General features: G+C 35.4%; 2 protein-coding genes across 5 annotated transcripts in view; one reads left to right on the top strand and one right to left on the bottom strand.

The window, feature by feature from the left end:
• The window catches only part of XPOT (exportin for tRNA), a 123,369-nt gene that overhangs the window by 60,917 nt on the left and 40,274 nt on the right, over positions 1-22,178 (top strand). Inside the window, exon 1 of one of the 2 annotated variants that reach the window (XM_036237911.1) lies at positions 16,650-16,708. The exons of the other annotated variant lie outside the window; for it this stretch is intronic. The gene's annotated coding sequence lies outside the window, so the exon portion shown is untranslated. Of the gene's footprint in view, positions 1-16,649; positions 16,709-22,178 lie in introns of those variants that run through there. 2 annotated transcript variants of the gene reach the window in all.
• CUNH12orf56 (chromosome unknown C12orf56 homolog) overlaps positions 1-22,178 on the bottom strand; it is a 62,966-nt gene that overhangs the window by 39,975 nt on the left and 813 nt on the right. The window lies entirely within an intron of this gene.

Raw genomic sequence — 22,178 nt, 5'->3', positions numbered from 1 at the left:
TATCAGTCATAATTTCAGCCCTTATGTAAAATGTTGACTTGTGACAGCCTGTTTTTAATTAATTTACTACCTTCTAGACTACTAGACTGCTAAATTTTTAGTGGGGAATTATGTCAGTCTTACCTATGCAGTTTGTAAAAACTACAGATATCTAGGCCCTCTTCAGACTTACTGAATCTCTTTATTTGACATTCTTGGTTTGTAGTTGGTATATTCTTGGCATATTATTTATATATGTATATTTATACACACAATATCTCAGTATTGTTATATTCAAGACTCTATATAAATTATGTTCATTGAGTTTTATGAATCAGAGTAACTTTTACTGATTTTGAGAATTGGCTTCATCACTTTTTTTTTGCAGTGGTTTTATTATCTTTCTTTTGCATGACATAGGGACAACCAAATTATTTTGTCAGTTGCCTGTTCTTAATATGAAAACTTTCCAGACCTTTCACATTTGAAAGTTCTCAATAATAAACTAACCACAGCCATTCAAAGTCTCTACCATAAGATGGTTTTTTATTGTAATGCTTGCTTGAAGATTCTACTCTATGCTAAAGGTCAGCCTTTGTGTTTTCAACAAAGGGAAATCTCAGAGCCTCCTGGAAAAAGGATTGAACTAGGTTCTTCAAACTATTAACACTTCATAGCTGAGCTGACATTACTTAGACAACTCTCAGATTCTCAGACTACACCAGTAGACTGAGTCAGGATTTCCAGGACTCCAGAAGAAATTTCAGGACCTCAAAATTCACTCAAATTTATAGGTACTTCAGGATAAACTGGTGCTGAGAGTTTCTCGGGCTTGATTTCCTAGCCTTCGGAAGGCAAATAATAAGTTTTTTGAAAGTCTAATCTTACATATATTATGAAAACGTCCAGACAGAAGTTAAAATATGGCTGCAATAGTTGTTCAATACCCTAAATTTTCAAATATATGGTAAATTAACATTTTTGCCATACCTATGTAAATAATCAGGATAATCTAAAAGAGCCTTATTTTATGTTTAAGAACAATCTTTTCTTTGAGATTATTGTGATGGTGGTTGTGGGACAGACTGTCAGGAAAATTTGTGAAGGACTTCAAAATGGGGAAATAAAAGATTAGTAGATGTTCTGTTTCGCTTACCCATCCAGGTTTTTTATGCCTTTCATTGTCATTGAGTTATTTTACAATGCTGTGATTTGTAGAAAACTTTTTTATTTGTTTTTTTTTTTTAATAAAAACATATAGAAACTTAAAATTTCTAAGTGGTAAATCCATCAACTTCTGTCCTTTTCATTTCTTCCCTTTATTTATACTTCGAAATGCCTTTTATACCTTGAAATCAGATAAATATTCGCCTATGCTTTCCATTTCCTTTCCAGTTTCCTCTTTTCCAATTAGTTCTCTAATCTTTCTGGAGTCTATAGGGAGAGTGTTCCTTAAGACTTTGGTCTAACTGGCTGTGATTCCAAGACTATTTAGTATTGATTTGATGAAAAGTATGCTTTAAGTAGAAACTGAATGTAAACGAATATGTAAATATTTCTGAGTCAGGTTGCTGATTAACAGTTTTGGAGGAAGACAGAGTTTTTAATCATTTGAATAATAATTAGTTTATAGAATACAGCACATACCATCTTATATGATAATACAACAAATCTGTGAATAGTTATTATTAACTCCATTTTGTAATGAAGAAACAGGTTCAGAGAGTTAACTTCACAAAACTAGTAAATGGTGGAACCAGAATTACAAGACAAAGCAATCTGTTTCCAAAGCCAATTTTTCAAAGACAACTAAGGTTTAGGAACACGGCCCTACTAGTGGTCAGTGATAGGGATTTTTTTCATAAAGAGATAGATGTGTTTTTTTTCTGAAAACAAGACTGGAATCCAAATAGTAATTAAACAGCTGGATTCATTATATCAGAGTTTCAGTCAAATTATGCTAATTCCTTTTTGTGGGAGGAAGTAGAACCAGATCTCTTTTTAGCTGCTGTAATCATCAAATTTGGTTAGCTATGTCACTCAAGACATAATCTCTTCCTTAAATACACTATACATACATATAAAATCTTTATGTAAACTTCTTCTGTATTCATTGGCATGGAAATGTCCACGTTAGGCTGTAAAGTAAAAGAGATTACACAACAGTGTGTGGAGCATGGCCCCATGTGTGTTAATGCATAGAACACAGTTTGAAATATTGTACAACAAATTTTCTTGTTTGTATGGTTAACTGTTGTTACCTCTGGATGGTGAAATTTGTTAAAAGATAAACTGAGTTTATTTGAGCAAAAATTGATTTAGGTCTAACAGGATCCAATCTAGCAGAGAGAAAGGAGATCTGAGGAGCTGTACAAAATAAAAGACTTGTATAGGCAGTGGAAGTGAGAAGAAGGAAGTTATACTAGGCAAAAAAAAGTAGGTTGGTTATTGCAAGGTTACTTTCCTTTAGGAATGACCAGGGTCTTTCAAGAAGATAGTATCTAACTAGTGCTGATCCAGTTGTGACTGAGTGAAATGCTAGTCTCTCTTTGACTCCATCCTGTTCAAGCCTGCTTTGTTCCCAAAGCCTCAGGCTAATAGCTTCTAAGCATTAGAAGAATTCTGCTTGCAGCTTGAGCTTTACAAAGGCAGCTCCTCCCATTTCCTTTTCTCTTGACATAAAAGAAGCCTGAAACTCTGTGCTTATGTAAAATGGATTTGAGGAACCACTAGGGCTCCCATCTTAGTTGGCGCCTTCTCGATCAATAAAACTTTCCTTACTCTAAACTCTGATGTTTTGAGTTTGGCCTTTCAAAGCATCAGGCACACAGACTTTGGACTAGTAACAAGGTGATTCTTGACTGACTGGTTTAAGATTCCATTTCTGGGAGAGCCGAAACTGTAATTAAGTCGCAGTTTGGCAGTGTAGAGCTTAGCATAAGTGACTTCATTTAGAGCCTGTTGTCTTATTTTTAACAGATTATAAGTATATAATTTTTATTTATTTTAATTCTAAGAATCATCTGCATATTATGTTAAAGATAACTATTTGGCTGATTTTTATTATTAAAAAAATATTTTCATTGGTAGTCCTGACATCTCATAGTCATAAAGACAAATGTGTACATTCTTTGAAAATTTACACCAAAGAACTAAAGGGGGCAGAGGGGAGATACAAAGGACAATATGATTCATGAAGACAGTTTGCTTACAGCAACCTAACTTCTGAAAAGGCATTTCTATGCACACTGTAAGGCCTCCATCATTGTAAGGGAGGTGGTAGATGATTACACTGATGACAGCCACACAGCTAAGGGGATGCATCTGAGTCTGTAAAAGAAGGGATGATGATGCATAAACAGAGTAACTGAATGGTAGTAGTAGCAAATCACTTTTACTTCCCCCATTCTCTCTTATTGGCTCATCTAACAATCGTAACTTTAGTAGCAAAACCAGACACATTTATTTCAATTTGGACTTGACTTACAAAGACAAAGTGTTAAAATAAGGAAAGTGATTTCTCTCTCTCAGTTTCTCTCAGCTCAACCCCCCTCCACCCTTCACCACCACCTAGGAGCTAAGGGGGCTAAATTTATGCATCTAAAGGGTGTAAAGAGTTTTCTGACTAGAAGGTTTCTCTGTCAGGAATGAGCAGGGCAAGGACACTTAGTCCAATGAATATGCTGAAGGAAGAAAAGAAAGCTCTTAAAAGGGACAGAGCTGAACTCAGTCCCTTGCTAGCAATGTATTTTAGACATGGTGTTTGTTATCAGGAAGAAATTTTTTCCATTTACATCAGAGACATCTTTAGGAAATTCAAAAGCTAGATCTTCCATATTTCAGCCAAAAGCAGAGATGATAGGTAGGTAGGTAGGAAGATAGATAGATAGATAGATAGATAGATAGATAGATAGATAGATAGATAGATAGATGATATTGTAATGGTCATATAGAACTACTTTGTTTAAAAATTTTTAACTTTATGTCTTAAAATAAGCTTAAATACTGTGAGTTTAATTCTACTTTGTAACTGAATTCTTAGTTTTTTAGGTTGGAAATAAATTAAGATTATTCATTGTTTCACATAACACTGATTTTGCGTTTTTAGGTTTACTTATAAAGTTGAAAAACTGCTTTTACCCAGACACTTTCTAGCGTAGATAATAAGTAAAGCTATCTACATGAAAATAATTTTAGAATGCCAAATCAGGACACATGATAAGATTTCTTTCTATGACTTGCTGACATTAAAAATTCTTATATTACAATTAAATCACACTATTTGTATGTATCTGATAAATCATCTCGTTTAAATGTAATTTCATGAAATTATTGACCCAGTGCTGTATGTGTACTGCTCCATTAATATAAATGGTAACTTTAGCTGTCTTTTTTCATTAAAAACTGAGGTTGGGGAAGTTGGAGTTATTTGCAAATAGTCCTCCCTCCTAGTCAATATTATAAAAACTCTAAGGCCATGCATAAATTATAACACTTTCTAATATTTTACTTGACCTCCTTTGCCTCTGAGAAAGGTGTGTACTATAAAACCCTATCACTCGTAGTTTGGAGCCAAGTGGTACACCAGTTGCTATTCTCTCACTAAAATTTGGGTATTGGGAAAAATCTTAACCAAGTTACCTGTGTGTAGGGGGAAAAAAAGAAACGATGCTGCCTCATCAGCCAGGTATACCCTTTCTCAATCTGTGAAGTTAAAAGTTTAGGTTGACGTGCAGGAAAGGGTTAACTCCACAGACCTGTTCAAGGCCTGCTTATACCTTGAACTCCAAAGAAAGGCCTATCTTCAGGACTGGCCCTTGGCCTGATCTTGGGAGATAACCTCTGAGCCTTGGGCTATTCTGTCTGATAGAAGTGTTTTTCTATGCCTGACACCTTGGGCCATGCTATACTGGTTTGATCAGATAAATTTACTCTGACAATGTAATTTATGGTAAACACTGTTTTTGTAGAGGTTGCGGGTGAGGAGGTGGAAGGGGGACTGGAGTCTGAGTAATATATCACTCCTGCAGGGCCTGCATGCCTACATGACTGACCCCCAATAAAAACTCAACATTTAGGTGAACTTACTTCCCTGGTTAGTAACACTTTGCACATGTTGTGTAACACATTGCTGGAAAAATTAAGCACATCATGCTACTCCACTGAGAGAGGACACCTGGAAACTTGTACCTGGTTTCTCCTGGATTTCATCCCATGCACCTTTTTCTTTTGCTGAATTTAATATGTGTCCTCTCAGTATTATAAACCATTTCTGACTCCTATGAGTCTTTCTAGTGAATCATCAAGCAAGAGGGTAGTCTTTGGGTCTCCCTACACAGTAGGAACTATACCCAGGCATAAGGCCATCAGCTGCCTAGACAACTTGTTCTGCCTCCTTTGGACACCACAGTTTTGTGTTTTCCCAGGCTACAAGTCAGAGAGGGGTCAGCCCACCTTCCCCTCCTTCCTTTTCAAGGGATTCATTAGGATTCTGATCCTTGCAGTTGGATTCTCTCTAGTGTGAAGATGGGGAAAAGGAAGAAGTTAAATGTTCAAACAGTATCACACAAATATAATATAAGTTAATGTTTCTCGAGCACTTATTGCATGTTATTTTAAGTGTTTTATATTTATTATCTCACTGAATCCTCAAACAACCCCATATATCAGTAGAACTATTCCTATTTTACAAGGGAATATGAGGAACCTAAGGCTCAGAGAATTAAGTGGCCTGCCCAAGGATCCACTGCTAGTAAGTAGCCAACCAAAGGTTCAAAATGAAGCCTGTGCTCTTAACTTACGTCATACAAAATGACACACAAAGTAGAAAACATACATATACCAAGAAACTAACATACTGTGGGTTTAAAAATAAAATTACTTCCATTATGAGACAGGACAATGTTATGACAAGGTAGACTTTTGTATCTTCACTGTGAGACAATTTTAAGGAGACTCTACTATATAAACATCTTAGCAAATATTACACAACCCTCAAAAATTCCAAATTTTCTAATTACTAAATTGACCCACTTTCCTCAGGTGGCTTTCATTTCTTATGCATTCTCATGTACTGTCCGCCTACAGAGTTGCTATCAAAAGCTTGACATCAAAAAGGGATTGGAACATGAAAGAGAAACTCAGACTAAGAAAGCTTAAAAAATGAAGTTAACATAAATTGATGTACAAAGGTCAAGATTAAAATCACTTGGAAATCAGATTTCTGAGTTGAAAAGTATTAAGAGTATCCTAAAGGAAAGCCATCAGGCAGACAGCAATCTAACTAGTATAAGTTAATTAGATTATTACAGACCAAATTATTTTATGCCCTAATTATCAAGCACATCATGACCAAACTAGGTAATCACAGTCAACATCCCGACAGAAGTTTGGAATGCTGGGGAAACACTATGATCTAGCAGTCAGAAAATCTGATCCCCAGTCTGGCCTCCACTATTAACTAGTAGTGTGACATTGGTCAAGTTACTTAATCTCTTTGACTTTGGTTTCCTTATATGTAAAATGAATTTGTTATAGTCTCTTTCAGCTTGAACAATATATATATTTTTAAATACAAAACTATATTATAACTGTAAAATATTAAAACAACTTTGCTAATGACTGTATTTCAGAAAATATATTTACGTGATCAGGAAAAACAAGGTGGGCTTTTCTGCAAAGATTCAGGCAAAGAGCATCTGCAGAGTCCTGTTCTTTAGGAAGGACAGTATATTTAAGTAAATATATAATTTACCTATACTTTTTGTTAAGAATATTCCTTATGAAGAATTCAATATATATATCCCAAAGAATCTATACTTTCTAAAAGGTACTGGTACGAGCAGACCTAAAAGAAACACTAAATTGAGTTCTTCAGGCCGAAATGAAAGGACACTGGCCAGTAACTTGCATCCACATGAACAAAAAACACTGATAAAGATAAAAGGTAAAAATAAAAGATGGTTAAATGTATTTTTTGTTTGTAACTCTTTTCTCCAATCTAATTTAAAAGACAACTGCAGAGAGCAATAATTATAAATCTGTGTCGATGGGTCCATAATATATAATTTGTAATTTGTATGAAAACAGCACAAAGGAGGGAGGAATGGAACTATAGCAAAACACAATTTATATATACTACTGAAATTAAGTTAAACTGAACTGATAGTTATAAATTAGAATGTTAATTGTAATCCCCAGGACAAACACTAATTTAAAAACTCCAAAATATATACTAAATCACAAGAGAATTAAAATTGTATACTAAAAAATATCTATTTAATACAAAGGAAGGCAGTAATGGAGGAATAGAGCAACAAACAAAAAAGATAAAAGAAATATAGAAAATAGCAAAACGATAGATGTACATACCCTGTCTTACCAGTAAGTACAATTCTGTAACTAAGTTAAACACTCCAACTAAAGTCAGAGACTGTAAGGATAGATTTTTAAAAATGATTTAACTATATCCTATTACAAGAGTCCCACTTTAGATTCAAAGATACAAATAGGTTGAAAGTAAAAGAGTGGAAAACATACCATGCAAATAGTAACCAAAAGAGAGCTAAAGTGGCTATCCTATAAGACAAAATAAGATTTTAATGCAAAATATCTTACTAAAGACAAAAGGACAATTTATAATAAAAAGAGGTCAATCCATCAAGAAGTTACAATTACAAACATATATGTACGTAAGAACAGAACCCAAAAATCATGAAGCAAACACTGAAAGAATTGAAAGGAGAAATAAACTCAACGATAATACTTGGAGCTTCATTACCCCACATAAAGATTAGAGCAGAAATTCATTACCCCACATAAAGATTAGAGCAGAAATTAATGAAATAGTGAAAAGAAAAGAAAGAAAGCCTACAAAACCAAAAGTTGGTTCTTTGAAAAGATCAGCATAATTGACAATCCTTTAACAAGATTGACTAAGAAAGAAGGTGACAAGACTCAAATTACTATAATCAGGAATGAAAGAGGGGACATTACTACCAACCTTAACAGAAATAAAAGGGAGTATAAGGGAATGCTAAAAATAATTGGTTATCAACAAATTAGACTGCTTAGATAAAATGAACAAATTCCTAAGACATGAACTACCAAAACTAACTCAAAAGAAATAGAAAATATTAATACATCTATAACAGCAGTATGAAAAGAGTTATAAAAGATTGAATTAGTAACCAAAACAAACGTCCTACAAAGAAAGGTACAGGATCACATGGTTTCACTGGGGAATTCTATGAAATATTTAAAGAATTAACACCAATCCTTCAAAACTCTTTCAGAATGTACAGTTATTATCCTGATTCCAAAACCAGACAAAGACATCATAAGAAAAGAAAACTACAGACCAATATTTCTTGTGAATATACAGGAAAATTCCTCAAAAAAAAAAAATGCTTATAAACCAAGTCCAGAACATACAAAAAAAGATTAAAATGTACTACAGTTTGAGAGTTATAACAAACAACCTCAGCATAAGCATTTACCCATTCAGTTACCTCCCTTTTTAAAGAAAACTCTAAATGAAATATTGATGAAGGCATGATGAAACCTGACTTTCGGGATGTCAGTTTTTTCCTATTTAGGAAATGTGAGTTTGAGAGATTATTATTAGAATTGCTCTGACCCCTTCATTTAGCACCTAGCCCATTCCATATTCAGTTGCGAAGTTGGATTTTTTTGTTTGTTTTAATTTACAAAGTTAGCAGTTTTTCTGTTAAGAAGCATTGCCAACAAGGGAGAACTTGGTTATGATAAAATCTCATTAAAATATGTATTCTCAACTTCCATATATAAAGTCATGCAGATATAGTATACAGTATAGTGACTATAATCAACAATAAGATATTGCATATTTGAAAGTTGCTAAGAAAGTAAATCTTAAAAGTTCTCAACACAAAAAGAAGTTGTAATTTTGTATGGGGATGGATGGTACCTAGACTTATTGTGGTGATTATTTTGCAGTATATACAAATGTTGAATCTTTATGTTATATACCTGAAAATAATATAATGTTGTATGTCAATTACACTTTAAAAAAGAAAAATGTATTCTCAAGTAAAAAGGCACCAGGAAGAAACAATAAAAAATCCAAAGGAAAGACATTACAAAACATGTGGGCCATCTCTTTGACAAATCATATAAAAAGAAGGTGAAGAAGAGGGGTGATAGTTTTCATTTAAAAAGGGAGCTAACCAAAACCATACAGTGGAGAAAGGAAAGCCTCTTCAATAAATGGTGCTGGGAAAATTGGAAGGCCACCTGCAAAAGATTGAAACTAGACTGTTGTCTATCATGACATACCAAAATTAACTCAAAATGGATTAAAGACCTGAATGTAAGACCTGAAACAATAAAATGCATAGAAGAAAACATAGGAATTAAATTCAAAGACCTTGAGCTGAAAAAGGATTTTATGAATTTGACCTCAAAGGCAAGGGAAGTAAGAGCAAGGATAAATGAATGGGACTACATCAAACTAAAAAGCTTCTGCTCAGCAAAAGAAACCGTCAACAAGGTAATGAGACAACCATCTGAATGGGAAAATATATTTGCAAGCAATGCCTCCGATAAGGGCCTAATATCTGAAATATACAAAGAACTCATATGACGCAATAAAAACAAAAAAACAATCCAATCAAAAAATGGGCAGAGGACCTGAACAGACACTTCTCCCTAGAGGACATACAAATGGCCAACAAATATATGAAAAGATGCTCAACATCGCTAGCTGTTAGGGAAATGCAAATCAAAACCACAAAGAGATGCCATCTCACACCTGTTAGAAGAGCTGTAATCAACAGAACAAGTAATAAATGTTGGAGAGGATGCAGAGAAATAGAAACTCTTATACACTGCTGGTGGGACTGCAAATTGGTACAGCCACTATGGAAAGCAGTATGGAGGTTCCTCAAAAAACTAAGAATTGACCTACCATATGATCCAGCAATCCCTCTACTGGGTATTTACCCCAAAGACTTGAATACTCATATTCGAAAAGATATTTGCACACCAATGTTCACAGAAACATTATTCACAGTGGCCAGGACATGGAAGCAATAGAAGTGTCCTACGATAGGTGATTGGCTAAAGAAGCTGTGGTACATATATACAATGGAATATTACTCAGCCATAAGAAGAGATGAAATACTGACATTTGCATCAACATGGATGGACCTTGAAATAATCATACTAAGCAAAATAAGCCAAACAGAAAAGGTTGAAAATCACATGATATCTCATATGTGGGATATAAACCTAACAGCAACAAATGAACAGGACAAACAAACAGACTCATGGACATGGACAATGGACTAGTGGTTACCAGAAAGGAAGGGGAAAATAAAAAAATAAAATGTTTTTTAAAAAAAGGGAGCTAAAATACAATAATCCACAGATCTAACTATCACAAAAAGAGAGACAAAAAGATAGTATGTGACTACTAGCGGGATGTAACAGGAAGTAGTACACAGCACCAAGAAACTGAACAAGAGTAGTCTTGCCAAGAAACCGAATCTGCATCCTACCATCCCAGTTTATAGGAAATATTAGGGTTAGAGTAACTAATGTGTTAAAGGACTCCAGAGACACAGTCAGGCAGATCGAGAATGTGAGAGATTCTCCTGAACAAGTGACATGATTTCTACAGCAAACAAGTGACAGAAAAAATGAAGAGGAAGGAAGCACTGTCATATATTAAAAAGGGATTTAAGAGACAGATAAACACAATATGTGGACTTTATTTGGATCCTAACCTAAACACATCTACTATAAAAAGACATTTTTGAGCAAGTGGGAAAATTTGAACATTGACAAGAATCTGAATAATTCTTTGGTCACATACTTAAAGTTACCAAGGAATTATTGTTAATTTTTTAGGTATGATATGGCATTATGGCTACTTTTTAAAAACTGTCCTTATTTCTTAGAGATAGATACTGAAATGTCTACGGATGAAATAATATATTTGAGAATTGCTTTAAATAATCCTTCAGGGGAAAACCTGAATGGAGTATAGATAAAACAGGATCAGCAAGATGTTGATAATTACTGAAGCTGGCAATGAGTATTTGGTGAGTCATTATACTTGCTGTTCTAGTTTGTTTATACTTGAAATTTTCAGTGAGAAAAAGTTAGCAGAAGAAAGCGATGACAACCAAATGCAATGTGTGATTCTAGATAGGATCCTAGTTTTAAAAAACTGTCTGTAGACGATAGCTAAAAAACAAAAAAGCTATGTAGCATTCACCGAAACAGGGTTCTACTTGCTTTCACTGATTTGGGTTTAGACATATTGTGGAAAAGTGATCAAGCATATGCCATTCCCTTCTTTTGAAATACACTTACCTCCCCCCCTTTTTTTTCTAAAAACCACTGTTCTTCCTTCAAGACCTATCTCAAAAGTTACATCCTCAGTGAAACTACCTGTTCATCCCCCCAACAGAATGTTACTTCCTCTTCTGGGTTCTCACCATATTCTTTTATTATATCTATTTTCACATTTCATTATAATTATCTGCTTACAACTGTTTTTCTTTTTTCCCATCTGCTTGCATTCTTCTCTCAATTATGAGATACTCAAAAATAGGTACTATTTTTTATACATTTATATATTTATCGTCTCTGGTAATTCAAAATATAGGTAGAATGCGCCATAAAGAGCTAACATCTGTTTAATAGAACTGTACACTGTAGAAAGAAGAAAAAAATAAACCAGAGGAAAAGAGAAAAGAGAAAAATTGAAGGCAGACATCATGTACTGAGCTACAGTTGAGATCACTTTACTTAATGGAACATCAAATAGTAGAAGTAAGGCCCAAAAAGAGCTGAATATTGAGATATCTTTCAACTTCCATGGTTCTTTCAAGACCTAACTTTTTGTTTGTATTGCTAGCTCTAACTCTACAGTCTTCAAAAAAAAAAAAAAAAAAGGAGAGCAAGTAATAAATTAATTCGGTCAAACTGCAATTTAATAAAGTACCTGTTCCAAGTACATTGCAGAGAGGATCTGGAGGAGGACCAATGGTAAACTCAAAGGATTCAATCTAATGATAAAGTGGCCAATGATTATATGGAGATATCTTGAATGGATTTTCCTCAAAGTAAACCACATTAGTAATTACCTAAATCACAGTATATAAGCTTACTCCTAAATAGAAGTTATTTTTACATTTAGCATTTAGCAAATCCTTCCACTGTCATAATTAAAAAACTCATTGCCATCTCCACTAGGTCTTTTTTTTTTTTTTCCTCATTAGAGTCTACCTGGGCTATGGCATGCCAATCCCTAGGGAAGTCTGAGTAGATGAGCTGTTTTGTAGTCTATGAATATTGCTGGCATGAATGATTCACTAACATATTCCAAAAGGAATTAGCAGTTTGGAGAATTAGGCACTACCTCATCATAATATTGGAGACTCCCTAGGCTATTTCAATGTTAGGCTTGAAAAATCATTGCCTCAGGGCCAAGAGCCACAGCTAAGACTACAAGAAAAAAAGCCTTCAAGGCTTGGCCCTGTGAAAAAGATTCTATATCCCACGTGGATCTTTTCAGCCAAACCTGTCCTTGAACCTCATCAGCAAAAGCAGTGATACCAGTCTCAGCTTTGAAGGACAACAACCTTGAATACAGAAAGATGATATTAAAGCAGCGGTCCCCAACCTTTTTAGCATGAGGGACCAGTTTCATAAAAAACAGTTTTTCCACAGCTCTTGTTGGTGGCGGGGAGGGGGTTCAGGATGATTCAAGTGCATTACATTTATTGTGCACTTTATTTCTATCATTATTACATTATAATATATAATGAAATAATTATACAACTCACTGTAATGCAGAATCAGATGCCACCAGATGCAGCTGTATAATTGACGTGCATCATCTTATTTGCCATTATAAAACCTGCCACCAGATGCAACTTAATTGTCTTGCCATTCACTGATAGGGTTTTGATATGAGTCTGCGAGCAATTGATTTATTATGGTCTCTGTGCAGTTAAGCCTTTTTATCTGTATTTGCAGCTGCTCGCCAGCCCTAGCATCACTGCCTCAGCTCCACCTCAGATCATCAGGCATTAGATTCTTATAGGAGCATGAACCCCATTGTGAACTGTGCATGTGAGGGATCTAGGTTGCACGCTCCTCATGGGAATCTAATGCCTGATGATCTGAGGTGGAGCTGAGGCGGTGATGCTAGTGCTGGGGAGCAGCTGCAAATACAGATGAAGCTCTGCTTGCTTGCCCACCCACACCCACTCACCTTCTGTGGTGTGGCCTGGTTCCTAGCAGGCCACAGACTAGTATCGGTCTGTGGCCCAGGGGTTGGGGACCCCTGTATTAGAGAATGGAAAAAGTGTTTATAACTTCATCTCCTCCTCCTGACAACCAATGCTCAGGAATCATGCAATCCGCATACTGAGCTAATTATGTTGCCATTGCAGAACCTAAAAACTTTTAAAGAAATACCACAAATTTGCAGAACAACTGTGTTACTATGTGCATAGTGGTTAAAGAATGCTTGCTCTGATTTTAAAAGACCTAAGTTTACATTCCAGCTCAGCTGTTCTCTGAATACATGACCTCCTTCAAGTATTTACCTTTTCTCTGCCACAGTTTTCCCATCTGTAAAAAAAAAAGAGATCACTTTTCTTATAGAATAAGATTAAATAAGGTAATCTATTTATTATTTGTCACAGGCCGGCACAGAGTACATACCTAATAGATATCTATTATAATTAATGATCTTTGATTGTTCATAGGAACCTCAGTAATGCACCTCAGTAATACAATACTGAGCCAGATTCACGGTACACTCAGTCTAGTATTTGTCTGTGGTGGTAGCAGCAAGGGGCATTTTGGGAAAGAAGAGAATGCTCTTTTTTGTTATTATCTCAAATGAATAAGGCTTTATCTGAAAATATCCCTAACTACTTTAACAAAATCTCTAAAAATAAGATGTCATCATGAATTTATCTATGTCAATTTTATCCATATTTATATTTGCAACTGGAACTGATTTACTCTTATATGAAAATACTACTTTCAGAATGCAAAGGGATGTTTCTTGTTTTCCAATATTTTGTTAGCAATTCCATATTTGCCTTATCCCTTAGTCTTGGTTTCAGAATTTTGATTCAGATTTTTTTCTATCGGCTTTAATTTCAGAGAATAATAGAGCCCTGAGCTTTCAGCAGTTGATTATCTAGTTTAAATTTTATTCAGTTCAATTCATCATGGATATTTTTGAGTTGCTACTGCAAAGTACAGAACTGAAACACAAAATATTAGATAGAGTTTGTCTTCAAAGAGCTTCAATTCTTCTGGATAATCACTCAAGCCAGACTACTTGGGTTCAAATTCTGGTTCTGCCATTAATGGATGATCTTGGGCAAATTGCTTAAATTCTCTTTATTTCAAGTTCCTTATCTGTAAAACAGTTAACATTACTATCTGGGATTGTTATAAGGAGAAAGAACTTAATTTAAGGACTTAGAATAGTAGCTGGGTGGCATATAATAAGCACTCAATAAAATGTCAGCAATTTGAAGTAGGCATTAGAACTGTTCACGATATTCCTATTCTCTTCCAGGCACGTGGAATGCACACATGATAAGATCACATTTTCCCACCCCCTTTTAAGTTAGGCGTAGCCATGTGCCTGACTCTGGCTAATGAAATATGAGAAGTGACATGTGTTACTTCTAGTTTGAAGCTTAAAACTCAGCATCTAATTTGCCAACTAAATTTCCTTCACCATGGTGATTAAGCAAGCATATGTTGAGAGGTTTCTGATACTAAGATGTGTGACTGATATTAAGATGTATGACTAAGTATCACATATTTTGTGACTAAGATGAATAGAACTCCTCACCAATCAATAATAGACAAGCATCTTGAATAAGATGTAGACTCTGTATTGTGTTAAAGCACTGAGACTGGAATTGTTTGTTAGTGCAGCTTAACCTAAGCTATCCTGACCAATACACTATCATTCTAGTCACAGGGGATATAGCAATGAGTCAGACTGATAAAATGCCTGTCCTCATGAAGTTTCTCAAGACTCAAATGCAACATCCAAACTATTCTATGCAAACAAACTATTATGAAGAAGCCAGAATGACTGTTAACAGTTTATCACCTCTTTCTGCCTCCTATGGTGAGAGCTTTAAAATATTACAAATGAGTCAAAATAGAGAAAGGAAGCTAAAGAGGAAAAGAAGTATCTATAATATAGTCTCATCTTACATAACTCCAGCACCTCTCAAAATGCATCACACAGATAAACACAGGGATCATATAATACAAACACAAAATGAGTGTGGAGAGAGCTATACCTGAGCATCAGGAGACCTGTGAGAATTTGCTCTGCCACATGTGGTTATGTAACTCTAGCCAGTGTGATGAGTTGTTAGTCTCTTGAGTCCCTTAAGACTTGGAAATAAGGAAATATGATCTCCCTTTCTAAGAGGTAAAACTGTATGATGGACCTGAGCATCCATTCACTTGGATGCACATTCATTCATTTCCTGAATGAATGAGCATTCATTCATTTATTAATTCTTCCAATTGACAAATAATTATTAACTATCTACTATGTGTCAGGAAATATAGTGTACATTGACACAGAGATGAACAAGACAGACAAGGTCATGTTCTCATGAAGCCTACATTTACTATGAAAGACATACAATAAATCATTAAAAAGGTTAATCTTATAATACGGATGATGATAAGTGTTTTGAAACAAACAGATTAAGTTTGAAGGAGGAAAGGTACTTTAGATTGGGTGGTCACAGTAGGCATTCCCGTGCAGGTGATGCTGAATTTGGAAACACAACTGACAAGAAGTAATCAAGTCTCTGAAAATCTGGAGGAAGAAGTTCCAGGTAGGATGGCAAGTGCAAAGGCTCTGAGACAATAGTTGAAGAGCATAAAGAGCTCAGAGAAGAGTAGTAGGAAGTCAGTCAGAGACAGAGGGGTCAAATCATGGAGGCTCTTACAGGCAATAAGGAGTTTGCCAGCTTATGGTGACTTTGAATCAGAAGAGTGACATAATTTAATTTATAATTTATGTTTAAAAAATGTCATCCCGACTGCTATATGAAGAAGAATCCGTTTGGAGTCAATTTTTTCAAAAGCCTATATAAGGGAATGGACAAGTAGCATCAAAAAAAGCCATAAAAATGGTTATAGCTGTATATATTTTAGAAGATAGTGACAGGGTTCAGAACGTGCTACCCCAAAATATGGCACCTTGGCATACTGACTATTTTAAGCTGAAGGAATTTGAGAGAAGGGCAGATGCAGGAAAGTATCTCTGACTTTTCCTCACCCACCTCCCCTGAAGCATGGGAGAAGTGCCCTCCCTATACCCAAAGGAAAGAAACATCCTGTATATGAGGCAGGGATGCCCAGAGGAATCCAAACAACAGACCTTGCTAAGTTTATTCCCTTAGTTCATATTCCTTTTTGTCCTATCACATTTTCCCACGACTCCCCATTCTTCGTCAAACCTAGTATTAAAAATGCACAGGTTTAACCATTTCTTCGGGTCTTCTTCTCTTTATAAAGGCTCCCATGTCATGTAAAATCTATATTAAATAAATTATCCTGTTAATCTGTGTTTGTCTGTTTAATTTTCAGACCCAGCCAGGGGCCCTAAGAGGGTCAAGGAAAACATGTTCCTCCTCTACACAAGTCAAGAGGATATACTAACATGGAGGTACCTTAAAAATTTAAGAATAGAACCACTATATGATCCAGCAATTCCTCTTCTGGGTATTCAACAAAAAAAAATATGAAAACACTAATTTGTAAAGATATATGTACCCCTATGTTCACTGCAGCTTTATTTATACTAGTCAAGACACAGAAATAGCCTAAGTGTTTGTTTTCTTAATGGCTAAAGAAAGTGTGGTACATATATACAACAGGACGCTACTCAGCCATTAAAAAGATGAAATACTGCTATTCGTGACAACAGGAGGATATTTGACAACATGATGGACTTGAGGGTATTATACCAAGTGAAGTAAGTCAGATGGAAAAGGACAAAAACTATGATTGCATTCATACATGGAATGTGAAACAAAAAAGTAACAAATGAAATAACAAAACAAACAGCTTTATAGATACAGACAACAGAATGGTAGTTACCAGAGGGGAAGAGGGTGGGAGGAAGGTGAATTGGGTAAAGGGGCACAAAGATATGGTTATGGAAGGAAATGAGACTTTGGGTGGTGAGCAGGCAATAGAGTATACAGATATTGAATAATAATATTATTCCCCTGTAATTTATATAATGTTATTAACCAATGTTACCTCAACAAATTTAATTTTAAAAATTTTTAAAAAGAGGATATTTAGATATCTTGGATGTGGGAAGCAAGAGAAAGGCAGAATTAAGGATAAGGGAAGATGTTATTTCCTAAAATAAAGAAAGCTAAGGGATAAATAAGTTTGAGGTGGAGATCAGGAGTTGTTTTTGAACGTATAAAACTTGTCAAACCTACTGGGCAGATTTTCAAGAATAAATGAGATGATATATTTTAAAACACTTAATACATAATAAATGCTCAAAAAGTATTTTCTTTCCCAATTTCCTAAATCTCCTAAAGCTAACTGCCCTGATTTGAAAAGGGAGATAATAATATCTACCTTACAGATTCATGGTGAGCCTTAATAGATGTAATAGACATGAGTAAAGGTTATTAATAATAACTAACATCTGCGTAGCTCTTATCATAAGCTGTTTTAAGTGTGTTACATTTATTAATGAATTTACTTCTTCCAGAAACTCCATAAGGACGGTGCTGTTATCTCTATTTTACAGGTTAGGAGGTGGACGCACCGGAGTAGAGGTTAAAAAATTTAACCAGATCTACACAGGTAGAAAGCAAAAGCTGAATAAAAATGTATATAAAACACCCAAATGTATACTACAGATGATAATTTAGGAAGAGAAGAAGCAGACTGTCTTGAATATTTAACAAGTATTTACTAACCATCCCATCTGTGCCAGGCAGTGTTCTAGGAACCAGATATAACAATTAACAAAATAGACCAAAAGGCCTGCCTTCAAGGGCTCAGTCAAGGAGAATTTATTTGGAGAATGATTTCGGTTTAACCTAGAAAAAGTGAAGGATTTGAATATGAAAGGAGGAAAGCAGGGATCAGTCTGCAAACTACAGGTGGCCCCTTCAGCACAGCTTATGACTTGTTTCTGTCTGATCTAGGAATGGTTTTTACATTTCTAAAAGGAGAAAGAGAAGGAGAAGATGAGGAAGGAGGAAGGGGAGGTGAATTATAAAAATGATGATATGAACAACCTTGGAGGAGTACATGTACACTATAAGCAAAGAAGTCAGGCTGTAAAAGGTATATTTTGTGCCAGTTCAAGAGGCCACATGGAGCTTAGGATGGCTGGAGAGCAGATATTCAGTGAGGGGGTAGTGGTAAAAGGATGAAGGAAAAGAGAGGCAAGAGGTAGATTTGCTGGAGTTGATAGATGTTTTCTTTTTTATAGGCGTTGGGAGGAAGTGAATCTATAGAAAATTCAGAGATTGTTCTAGATATCTGGTTCACACATTTTAGCAATACGTGTCTAATCTTAGAAGGACTTAAAGAATAGTGTTTTGATGCATACAACAGAGCAGAACTCTAGAGAATAATTTCAAAAGTAACTTTTAAAGAAAACATCAGCCTTTATAAAAGCTCTGCCCAAGCAATCTTAGAAACTCTTTCTTTTAGGAGATGAACTGTATCAAACACCTACTGAGATCTCCAAAAGCACTTTACCCTGGTCTTTGATGGAAAGGAAATTTTGCCTGTACCCAATCAGTTCTGGTCTTTTTGTTGCTGTTAACTTTTAATTTTTTTTTTCTTTAGGGGAGAGAATAGAATTTTATGTGTATATTTGCAAATTTTTTTCTGAAGTAAAACTGTGACATGGGATATGAACTAAATAGACTAATCTTGCCTAATATGGAGCAAGGGGGGGCCCAGGGGCATAAAGGACTGGTTTGCTTATAAGTTTTATAGACATGAAAGTAAGAAAAAAGGTAACATGAGAAACTTGAGCCAACTGAAAGTTAAATAACAAGAAGACAAACTTGCATTGTAAAATGAGAATTGAAAAGACTACCTAAACAGGCAGCCCAAGAAAGAAGAAAGCACCCTAGTAGGAAGATTAAACAGTTTATCTTTCAAGGAAGGAGGAACTGGTTGTAAAAAACGAAGCTATCTGACACTGAAAAATGTAATCGAAGTGACTGATTTAGTCTGGATAGGAGGACAGATACATGTGATATAACACAGAAATCAGGAAAATTCTACACATTGTGGTAGTAAGTGAGGACATAGTGTTCATAGGAGGATGACAGTCAACTACATTGTGGTTATTAATTGGTACACCGATTTTTCACACATTCAGTGGAGCTTAATACAAGTACCAAAATATAATAACCCTAGAACTATTTTATAAAAACTCAGAGAAAGAGATTGTTAAATAATTTGTGCTTGGCATGATTGTATTTATTTATCACTGAAGCAATATTTTTTAAAACAATTACCCATTTTAAAACACCATAATGGAGAATATTTCAGTATTCATTTCCTATGGCTACTATAATACATTACCACATTACCACAAATTTGATGGCATTAAACAACACAAATTTATTCTATTACAGTTCTGGAGGTCAGAAGTCTAAAACTGGACTCAGTGGGCTAAAATCAAGGTGTCAGCAAGAGTGCATTTCCTCTGGAGGTTCAAACCTGATTCCTTGCCTTTTCCAGCTTCTAAAGCAGGGGTCCCCAATCCCCGGGCTGCAGATTGGTACCAGTCTGTGGCCTGTTAGGAACTGGGCTGCACAGCAGGAGGTGAGCAGCTGGCAAGCCAACGAAACTTCACCTGTATTTGCAGCTGCTCCTCAGCACTAGCATCACCTCCTCAGCTCCACTTCAGATCATCAGGCATTAGATTCTCATAGGAGCACCAGTTCCTAGTACCAAAAAGTTTGACATTAGGGGACTGCTGTTCTAGAGACTGCCCACATTTCTGAGGCCTGAGCCTCTTTCCATCTTCAAAATTAACGTCTTTCTCATGCTGCATCACTCTACCACTGACTTTTCTGCCTCCCTTTACCAGTTTTAAGGATGCTGTGATTATTTTAGGCCTACCCAGATAATGCAAAACAGGCTCCCTATTTTAAAGTCAGCTAATTAGCAAACAACCTTAACTCTATCTGCAACTTTAATTCCACTTTGCCATGTCATATATTCACAGGTTCTAAGGATATCTTTTGGGGGCCATTAATCTGCCTACCACAACTTTAACCAAAGTTAAACTATATTGTACAAGACGGACATTTAGTCTATCGACAATGCTGAAATCCTAGATTTGTTTAGCACCTTTATAGACATTATACATTCTTCTATGTCCCTGAAAGGTAAATTTTCTATATAAAGCATGACCAAATAAATTGGTATGCCTTTTTGTAAGGTTCTTGGCTGGGGGCCTAGGGCGTTTTACTATACTTTTCAGATTTTGACAGCTCAAAAAGAAAGATATATATCAACTGCCGAAATATGTATACTATCTCTTTTATTATTTTTAAAAAATTTTTATTCAATTACAGTTGACATTTAATGTTATTTATATTAGTTTCGGGTGTACAGTATTGTGTTTAGGCATTTAGATAATTTACAAAGTGATCCCCAGATTAGTCTAGTACCCACCAGGCGCGATACATACTTATTACAGTATTGTTGACTATATTCCCTATGCTGTACTTGATATCCTCGTGACTATTTTGTAACTGCCAATTTGTACTTCTTGATCACTTCACCTTTTTCACCTGTACCGCAACCCCTCTCCTACATGGCAACCATCAGTTTGTTCTATCTACAAGTCTGTTTGTTTTCTTTGTTTATTTTACTCTTTAGAGTACACATATAAGTGAAATCATAGTATTTGTCTTTCTCTGTCTGACTTATTTCACTTAGCATAATACCCTCTAGGTCCATCCATGTTGTTTCAAATGGTAAAATGTCATTCTTCTTTATGGTTTTATAGTCTATTGTATATATGTATTTGTTCTTTATCCAGTTATCTATAGATGGGCACTTAGTCGCTTCCATTTCTTGGCTATCGTAAATAGTGCTGCAGTGAACATGTACACACACACACACACACACACACACACACACATATATATTTTTGAATTAGTGTTTGGCTTTCTTCAGATAACTACCTAGAAGTAGAATTGCTGGGTCATAAGGTAGTTCTATGTATACATTGTCTTGTTGGGAAGAGTAAAAATAGCTCAGATCATTACTTTGTCAAAACTGTGTTTACTAGATTCTAGAAAAAAAGCTGAGCATTTAATGTTTTTTTAAAACATTTGGTAAAGGAATTTTTTTCAGTTTTAGTTTAAAATTTATTCAAGATAATGGAAATGGTGACAGTGAAGAAAACGGCAGTTTTACTTCCAACTTTTACTCTAAACAAAAAAAAGGCAAATAAATTTGCACAGCGATATCCCACAGAGGTATTTTAAGTAGGGGAAAAATACCATTTTTTTCCATTTAATTTTATTCTTTTCATACAGATATGTTCCAAACAAGCTATGATTCTCTTTGCAAACAGCTCCGTCAAGAGTCCCGCCAACCTCTCCCTTGGGGGATTCAGAGACTCAGACAAGGGAAAAAGAAAAGAGGCTAGACACCTGTCCCCAATGGAAAAAGGAAGAACACACCTGGAGAGCAGCTCAGACAAAGGGAGCCAAAGAGGGGCAAAACAGTAATTAGAGAGGAGACTGCATGCAATCTGATGCTGGTTTACAAAGTAAATCTATTTTTGGAGGAAAGGGATACAGTAGCAACACACTAAAAACTGGGATGAGGCATGGCTGTGCCAGATTGCATGTCCTTCAAGGCTCAGCTCTGATGACAGTCCTTCCAGGAAGGTTTTCCAGCATAGCCTGAGCCCAGTTTCCATCAAGAGACCTGCCAGAGATTGCCAGACATCCTCTGTGCATCTTATTAATGCATTCATGAATTCACTTGTTCAGATTAGAGCACCTAATATGTTCTAAGCGCTGGAGGTAAAAAAGTAAACAAAGCATAATAGCCCATATCACATGGCATTTATTTGCACTGGTGTTGGTATTCTGTCAGCGCCCACAGCAGCT

Source organism: Rousettus aegyptiacus, unplaced genomic scaffold, assembly GCF_014176215.1.
Source record: "Rousettus aegyptiacus isolate mRouAeg1 unplaced genomic scaffold, mRouAeg1.p scaffold_m13_p_2, whole genome shotgun sequence".
Taxonomy (NCBI): domain Eukaryota; kingdom Metazoa; phylum Chordata; class Mammalia; order Chiroptera; family Pteropodidae; genus Rousettus; species Rousettus aegyptiacus.
This window is presented reverse-complemented; position numbering and strand designations above follow the sequence as displayed.